Raw genomic sequence first — 9,230 nt, 5'->3', positions numbered from 1 at the left:
GCTCTACCCCCTGCTGTCACGCCACGCTTCATTTTCTCCACACACACAATCACACACACACACACACACACACTCACACACACACACACACACACACACACACACACACACACACACACACACACACACACACACACACACACACACACACACACACACACATACTACATGTTTTGTTGTGCCACCCGTTCTCTTCCCCATAAACTTTCCCCACTTCCTCAAACCTACAACGATTCCTGGTCACAGAACATATACTCTTATTTCCTAAGAAACAAGCCCAAGTTCCTCATTACTACAGACACAAACACACTTGTAAATTGAACCTCATCATTTTAAATAAAAAATAGTCAGTACTTTACTGTACTGACAGTTATTGAATGTGTACAGTACTTTCAGTGGTGGAAGTACAGTGAGTACATTTTCTCAAGTACTGTACTTTAGTGCAAATTGAAATACTTTCCTTAAGTTTATCCATTTCATGCTACTACATACTATATAAAGTATTTAAAACTAGAAAAGGGAAATGCTGTTTATGAATGAATGAATGAACGTTTACTCATAACAGAGTATTTGTATGTTGCTTTATTGGTACTTTTGCAAAGAGTCTGCATTCTTACTTGAACCTTTTTTAGCTGCTTAGGAAACTACCTCCCACATCTCTATCTCTATCGTCCGTGATAAGCGTTAACAATTTTTGACCCCTCATAACTTCCCCCAGAACTTAGAAACAAAGTATAATGATAAAAATCCATCATGTGTGAAGGGGAGAGGTTAGGCTGTGGTGGAATTACCCCAGACTTTTTACCAAAAATTGGCCTGCATGCTGCACATCACATGGCTCTCAGAGGTGTTTTCCAGCCAAACTGTGTCAAACCGTAAATGTCAGTCTTCGTCTTCTCTCTCTTTTAAAAAAAATGTGACTGACTGGTGTTTTCTTGTTTGTGCCACAAGAGGGGGTAAGTTACAGTAAGCCCCTGGTCCTTACTGAGCCCTAAGGCAACGTACGCACAAGCTAGAAGACCAATGAACCCCACGGGACTCATGACAACCCCCCTGCTTACATCATAACACCGAATATAATAATAACAATAATAATAATAATAATAATAATAATAATAATAATAATAATAATAATAATAATAATAGATTATTATTATTATTATTATTATTATTATTATTATAATAATAATACTTTTAGATTATTATTAGTGATAGTAGTTGTAGTCGTAGTAGTATTAATTTGTCATGTATAGACATAGACACATGACAGAATTTGCCTGAGGGAGTCTTATAGGAGTGGGACTCGTCTTAGATCAGATGGATACTCGCGGTGTGTGCGTTCACGTTGTCTCATTTCCTGACTCTGCCCAGAGAGAGAGAGAGAGAGAGAGAGAGAGAGAGAGAGAGAGAGAGAGAGAGAGAGAGAGAGAGAGAGAGAGAGAGAGGAGATACGGGGACACGGAGAGAGAGAGAGAGAGTGTAGGGGGAGAGTGAGTTAGAGAGAGACGGAGAGAGAGACATAGACATGCACAGAGGAGAAGGAGGAGGAGGGGGAGGCTCCTGATACCAAGACACGGAAAAGCAGGGGAGGGAAAGAGAGAAAGAGAAAAAGGGGCTGGTGGAGGAAGAAGAGCGGGGAGTGGGAGAAAACAGGGGGAATAACACTTAAAGAAAGAATACAGAGGAGAGGAAGGACAGTACCTAGTGCTTTGGACATCCCCTCCTTTCTTCTCTCAGGCTGTCACACCAGATTGGACTCCAAAGGACCGACACCGCGTCCACCCCAGACCCCATGGGGTAACAGGTATGTCTGTCTTCCTTATATTAGTAGTAGCCCTTTCTACCAGCATTGAGCCCCGCTCCCCTGCTAACAGGTTTGAGGTTTCATTCAGACGGCGGCGGATATCGAAAGATTTCCGTGCCTTTTATATCATGTCAACAATTAGTTTTGTGTCTCAGAGCCATCGCACATCGCGTCTACAGCTGATAGTTGGTGGGCGCACAGGTTGGAGACATGACACAATGCAACTCCTCGAAATCGTGGCACTGTTATAGTTGGCCGTCGAAAAAAAAAGCTACTGTATGAAGGCCTGTCTGTCTGTTTTCTCCGCTGCTTTTTTATTCCAGTCCATTGGCATCATGTTAGCCACGGCATGAGTATATTTTTGACAGCTAAATACCCGGCCGAGTGAGCAGGCGACAGTCTGAAAGTACGCCTACCTGTTCCATACGTGATCGCCAGCTGTCTATTGAGCTTGTTGATATTTGGAGAAGCTGTCAGTCGTTGACGGGATTCGCACATTGTACATTTCACACATTATGTCGCCGGGTGGGGAACACAGGCAGGTGTTTTACAATGGGGGGGGAAATACGATTGATATCTACTTTCTAATGTAGGCAAACTGCTCTACAATTGAAATAAATATTTAGTGGACTACATAAAAATACTTTTTAATGATGTGTCGTAACAGCGCGCAGGAGGACAATCCAGTTGAGCTGAATATTGTTTAGAATAATTGTGATACACCTGCACACATGTATTCTCTGTACTTTTAAGACATATCCCACATACTCAGGTATACTATGTGACACTTGCAGATACACAAATCATCCTCTGTTTCATCTCAGCTGATCGAGTTTGATGAAAACAGCGGTTCCTGGTGAAATTTGCAAAGTTTTGAACAGCATGACAACCTATCGCCTACATCGGCTGCGGGGGAAATTGTCGTGCACGGATACCGTGTCACTCAAAATAAAGGGTGATGCTCCGTGCAGCCGTCTGGAGGGGATTCAAAATGAAAGCGCTCAGAGCCTGGAAGACAAGGGCTTAAACCCTCCTCCTTCTCTCCTCGATTAACCTCCAAAAGGGGGATTTCTCCAGCTGGAAATTTCTGCTGCGTCAACACCCAACCCTAGAGTATCAGACAAGACAAGAAGAGGGGGGGATTTTGTTTGCAGGTGGCGCTCTCGGTGTATTTTTTCTAATTGTTGAGTTAACGCACATAATTATCTGATCCGTGTTGAGAGTTGAAAAGTGTGGCGTCAAGTGCTTTATGTTTATTGGCATATGAAGCTGAAAGCGTCTCTCTCCCTCGTTGCTTCCCTGTCTGTCTCCTGTGCTGTGCTGTGCTGTGTGTGTGTGTGTGTGTGTGTGTGTGTGTGTGTGTGTGTGTATATATGTCTGCTGTCTGTGTCTACCCTCTCAAACCGGTCAGTTCCGTCTTCCTCCATTTTCCACCATGCGAGAGAGGGGAACAACCCCACTTCATTCACGCTCTGTATGTATAGACAGCAAAGTGCGCCTGTGTGTCGTGCACCTCCAGTACTGCCTCCTGCCAGGTGGGATCACACCTGTGTCACTCTTCATCTAATCATCATCTCTGCACTGGGGTTTCCAAACTTTTTGATAAGGTGAGAAAACCTTAGATTGACACAGGGATTTCTTTTTTAAATTGTTACACTTGATGTAAAGCTTTGTTGTTGAGGAGATGATAGTAAAGGTACTTAAAGCCATCAGCTGAGAAGACACTCAGTCACTGTGGGCTACCAACTTTAAGCAAATTAAACCACTACACATTCTGCAGGAGATCCTATGTCTTTCTCAGTTTGGGGACTGCTGTACCAGAATAGCCTGTGTTTCTGTATTTTAGTTTACTTTGAGGAACTTAACAGTGCCAGGCAGCCATTTATGACTCGGTTTGAAGCGCACCCTTTCAGTTTTTGTTTGTAAGTGCATGTAGAGCCAGTTAGAGCTAAGCATTTCCCTCTGTTTACAGTGGCTAACTGGATCTTTGGGATTAAGAGACCATCTAGTGATTTTTTCCAAATTGTCTTAGGCCTCCCTGGATTTGTCTGCTTGATTTGTCCGCTTGATTTGTCCTTCCTACTATAGAGCTAGGGTTGGCGCTTAATATGATAAACCCTCCAAAGTCTTTTATTCAGTAATTCAATTACTGTAAGCTTGTGTGTGGTTTTGCTTGCATGCATTCATCTGTGCACAGTTTGTAACTCATGAGCTGAAGATATCTTATCTTTGTTTTTATGTTGACAATCCTCAACTATATTGTTACTGCCACACCTTGGCATTTTAGCCTTCACGATCTCCCAGAATGCTTTGTGTCTGTAGGTCTGCCCCCTGCTGCACCACTGAGGTTGCTTCCCCCGAGTTAGAGCTGTGTAGTATTACCATTACAAGAGCAGTGGACATCAGTGTGTGTGTATTTGTGTGTGTGTTTGCACCTTCTCCATCTGTGTGTTCCACATAGAAAATATAATACAGACCAAGACAGCAGCTACAAGGATGAGTGGAGGAGGAGTGTAGGCGAGATCGGCCGAAAGATGGAAAAAATCTTAGCTGCTCGTGTGCTTGTGGGATTGCAAAGGAAGATTTGAAGCACTTTCCCACTTGTGTTATCTCCCATGAATGGACCTTTTTTAAAGTTGATTAAACAAGATAATTAGATAAATATATGGGTTTGAAGCCCAAAGTGCGTGTGGTATTTGTTGAAGGTGGTGAAGCTTGCTGCACTGAATATAATCCAGAGTTTGGAGGTTTGTGGGAAACGGTGAGGGTGTGGCAGGGTGTGAAAAGAGGGTGAGAATACGAGACAGAGGGGCTCAGTTTGGGTGGGAGTCAGGTTTGAAGCTTGTTACACTTGCCTCTTCGCTGTGTGCGTGTGTGTGTAAGGCTGTTGGTATGTAGGTGGTGCTCAGTACTCAGTACCATGCAGGTTGTGGGCTGAACTGTGTGGTAGCAGTTTAGTCTGCTTCAGCTACACAAACCCTGGGGATGTAGTGTGCTACCCCCTCGTGTGTGTGCGTGTGCGTGTGTGCGTGGTAGACAGCTTGACAATAAACTGTACAGTAAGTTTACCTAATCTAGTGTACATTCCCTAGAAATAGAAGAAAGAGGGCGAATGCTCCATAAACACTCATGTGTTCCCTGTTAGCAACCTTGTACTCCATTCATCTCTCTGTCTCTATCTCTCTCTGCCAGTTTTCTCATCCCGATCCCCCCTCGGAGCTCACTTGTTAATGGGAACACCTGTTTGGCTAACACATTGCAAAATGAACCATTTACACTTGCGTGTACACATCTTACATGACACGCCATGCCTCTCTGAAGTTTTCTGACAACTCTGTCTTCTATTTGTCATGCCGTGAATATTATCATTCTCACGTCTGATTTTGAGTCAAGACAGTTTGGCAAACATTAACCCCCGTGTCCAAAACCAGCTCCATCCCCTAATAACTCCCAAGGCTTTTTAGCTTAACTGCCTCTATAGCTCATTGTGCAGTGCTGAATACAGGTGTTCCTAATCCCCATGGGGTTACACGGATTGCTGTGGGGGATGTGTGTGTTTGTGTGTAACAGCTGTCTTCCCTATCCACCTATCTGACATGTGCACCCCCCCCCCCCCCCAGCAGAGAGAACAGGTGAGTTTAAGCCATTCCCACCTCAAAACCACACACACACACACACACACACACACACACACACACACACACACACACACACACAGAAATACTCTCCACCACCCCACTTGTCTTTTCACGTAGGTGTTAATATTTCATAGCTGTGTGTGTGTGTGTGTGTGTGCGTGTGCGCAGGATAGAATGTCAATGAAAGCAATAAGCTCTTTGTTCTTTCCTTTTGTTCTTTTGTCCCTGAATTTTAAATTGGAAGGTAAGTCACAGTTTTAGCTCAAATTGTTATAATCAACGGGCAAAAATTGAAAGTCCAGAAACATAATTATAATTTGATTGTTGCTAAAAAATAAATGCAAGTTCAGTGAAAATGACAAGTTGTAAGAAATCTTTCTTAGGATTTGTTGATATTGCAAAACACCTTTTGGGATCACACATTCCTGAGGAAACAGATGAGGGATTTCACTGTATGTGCTTTCATCAGGGTGTGTTTTAGTTTTATTTAGGAATGCAGAGCAGATGAACACTTTGCAACCAGAGCCTCGTGATCACACAATGTTTATCAGCGTCATGAGTTATTTTCTGGAATTTACAACATTTTCTAACTTCAGTTACCAATTGCATCAATGTCCAGAGTCGGGCTAGCATTGAAATCGAATCAGTCCCTCTCGTCTTTATGTGCACTACTAATTGTTGGTTTTTATTTACTGTACGTTTTCACTTAACAAAACAAATATTGCAACAAGTAAAGTGATGAAAAGCAGTTGTTTCGCTCGTCAGGTTAATGCATGTCAATGAGTTTTCTATCTGGTGTTAATGAAAGAACAAGGGAAGAGATGGAAAGTGTATATATCTCTTTGTGTCTTCAGCTTTCTGGAGCTCTGACAGTTAGCATTAATATTCCTTTGTATACACTAAAAGTATATATAAAGCTTTATATTTTCGAGTTACTCTAAACTATAGCACTTTCAAAACTTTTTACAATTATAATACAATCATCTGTATTTTCAAAGTTATAAATCTTTTTATTTTCTTTGTTGAAAACTTATGTGACTGCATGACGTTGATTCTCATGATCAACCACTGATGGGGCTCCTCTAATGAGCTGACGTGGGACTGACTATTGTTGTATGCATGATTTTCATTCTTTTACCAGAAACATTTTTTTGTCTCCCCAAACACACTTTCTGATTCATTCATAAATTATTACCTTATTTCTAAATATCTTACAAATTATTTTGTTTGCCCTTAAATGGTTTCCAGTTGTCACTTTATTTGTCTCAGTGTTGTAGATGTGCAGGTTGGGCATCCTTAATATACACACACACACACACACACACACACACGCACAGTATCGCTATAGACAAGATAGTTTGTGATCTCAGCTCTCCACTTTGCAGAAGGATCACTATCTATCTTTTTAGACACATTTATATAAGCTATTAAGAAATTGAAGGTTTGGGCTTGGCAAAACCTCTCTGTTGAAATCTGGGGTTTACAGGGTTGAAAGCCTTGTATAAGTATGTGGTTGTTAGTTGTTATTTTCCCAGTGAAAGAGTTTGTCTTTTATACACACAGTGTGAGTATTTGATGAGAAATTGAGCAGCTTTGAGCAAATACATCTTTAGAAACAGTCAACTAGCCTTGGGCTGTGGCTGGTGAGAGATTTCCATATCAAAGCTCAGGTGAGAGAGAGAGAGAGGGAGACAAGGGAGGCAGAGAGAGGAAGGAAAAGAGGGATTGTGAAGGAGAGAGAATGGGGAGAAGGAAGGAGGGGGGGGTGAGGTGATGAAACAGACATCTACTCCAAAAGAGTTCTAGCCCTTGTTATTCTGTCGCTTCTTTTGTGCAGCACAGTTTAGTCTGTGTGTGTCAATGCTGTCTGTCTCAATCTAAACTCCTGCGTTAAAAAAACAACCAGAGGGAAGGTTGGAAAGACTCAAATACAAACTAACACCTTTCTCTACTCAATACCATACAGAAACTGTCTCCACAACCTTATGTTGACTGGAGCTGACCGCAGAAACAGTGTGTGGAGCAGAAAATGGATTTCTCCCACCAATACTGCGTAACATCTGACCTGTGAGCTTCTGCCAATATTTGGATCCCTGTTTAATATTATTACCGAACCATAAAACCATCATTTTCCCTGGAAATATTTATCTTCTTTAGCTATAAGTATCAGACCTGACCCCATGGAATTGATGGCGACACTCTAATTAATGGATAGAGTTCTCATTTGGCGCTTTCAAACATGTGCGTGTGCCTCTGTGTGTGTTTCTGATGAACATTATCCTGCTTTGTAGAGTTTTGTAATCCAGCCATGGACTCTGGCTAGAGTGCTAAAGTGCTGCTAACAAGGCCTGTTTAACATTCTCTCCCCTGCTCAACATACAATTATTCCACTTCGCTGCCATTAACATGTACAGTAGGACTGGGCTTTTAATTGGCCTGATATGACTAATGCCAGATCAACTTGGATTTGCTAATTAGTTTTTGCTTTAAAAGTGCCATCAGGACATGAAATATTCATTGATGTGAGGTGGAGCGCGGACTGTGGGTGGTATTAGTGGGATATTAGTGGTATAGGCAGGCTGTTCCAATGTGATGGGAGAAGAAGATTGAACCTACATTGGCCTGTTGTGGTTGGTTATTCATACTTTAGGTGAGGTGTTAGTTTATCGTCATAATTTTAGACACCCACACACATGCACACACAAAGAGACGCACACACATTCATCCTGCGTACGCACACACCACCTCCATTCTCAGACTCACAAGGCCACCTCTTCTTCTTCTTCTCTAGCCCCCACCTCCTCTCTCCTGATCTCACCTCCCCCTCTGCCGTCCTCCCCCTCTACCCTCCCCCCCCTTCCCATTATTTCATCTGTTCATTTCTTGCATCCTTTTTTTTTTTCTCCTCACCTTTTCCGTCCCCTTCCTCCTCCTCTCCCTGCTTTTCCTCCTCATCCACCTTCTCCTTTTCCTTTTCCCTCCCACTCCTTAACTCCCACCTCTCCTCCTCCTCCTGCTCCTCCTCCTCCACCCCCTCCTCGGCTGTAAGTGGGCCAGGTGCCTCCTGTGGCCTCCCCTACTCCATTTCTCATTCTTACCCTTCCTCTACTCCCTTTCTCAATTTTACCCTCTCTCTGTTCTCTTTCTCATTTGTATCCTTCCCCCTGACCCTAGCTCATATTTATACATCCATACATGTGTGTATTATTATGTGAACTTTATAAACTGGTGATGAATGTGGACCTCTGGACACTTCATGAGCTCTCGTGTGTCAGTGTAGTTTCCTATATGAAGAAGAGAGGTGACGCCAATCCTAATGTGAACAGAAGTGAGTAGGTTCACATCCCCTTTTCGGTGGCGAGGGGCAAATTCCCCCAACGGCCTTCTCACTGCTCCTTCCAATGTTGCATTCACACACACACAACCAATATATATATATATACATGGAGGCCTCATTGTTGCTGTCTTTTTGTTCTCTTCTTGCTCTGTGAATGCCCACGGTGAGCTGGCAATGCGCTTTTCACCTCATCTCGTCCTGTCTATTTTCTTTTTTCCCCCCACTCTTCCTCTTTTCACACATTGTCATTCTCTCGGCCTTTGTTTCTGGCTGGCTCTTTCTCTTGCCCTCTTCTTTTTACTCTCTCTTTCTCACCCCCGCACCCCTTCCTCCCTCCCGCCTGTCTTTTTATCTCACCAACCCCCACCCTCCCGGTTGTTTTGGTGTGTGCGCTGGTGTGTCACGAAGGGGGGTGGCGGTTGATTGGTGGTGGTTGGTGGTTTGGACAGAC

The 9,230-nt window shown here is 43.1% G+C and overlaps 1 protein-coding gene across 5 annotated transcripts in view; it reads left to right on the top strand.

Annotated features, from left to right (window-relative positions):
* The first annotated feature begins 1,546 nt into the window (after positions 1-1,546).
* The window catches only part of zbtb46 (zinc finger and BTB domain containing 46), a 56,810-nt gene continuing 49,126 nt past the window's right edge, over positions 1,547-9,230 (top strand). For 2 of the 5 annotated variants that reach the window (XM_029435078.1, XM_029435075.1), the window contains exons 1-2: positions 2,939-2,958; positions 3,216-3,411. The gene's annotated coding sequence lies outside the window, so the exon portion shown is untranslated. Of the gene's footprint in view, positions 1,805-2,938; positions 2,959-3,213; positions 3,412-9,230 lie in introns of those variants that run through there. The other 3 variants (XM_029435074.1, XM_029435073.1, XM_029435077.1) reach the window with 2 other exon arrangements.

This window comes from Cottoperca gobio, chromosome 7, assembly GCF_900634415.1.
Source record: "Cottoperca gobio chromosome 7, fCotGob3.1, whole genome shotgun sequence".
Classification (NCBI taxonomy): Eukaryota; Metazoa; Chordata; class Actinopteri; order Perciformes; family Bovichtidae; genus Cottoperca; species Cottoperca gobio.
The sequence above is the reverse complement of the archived record's forward strand: the minus strand, read 5'-3'. Positions and strand labels throughout refer to the sequence as shown.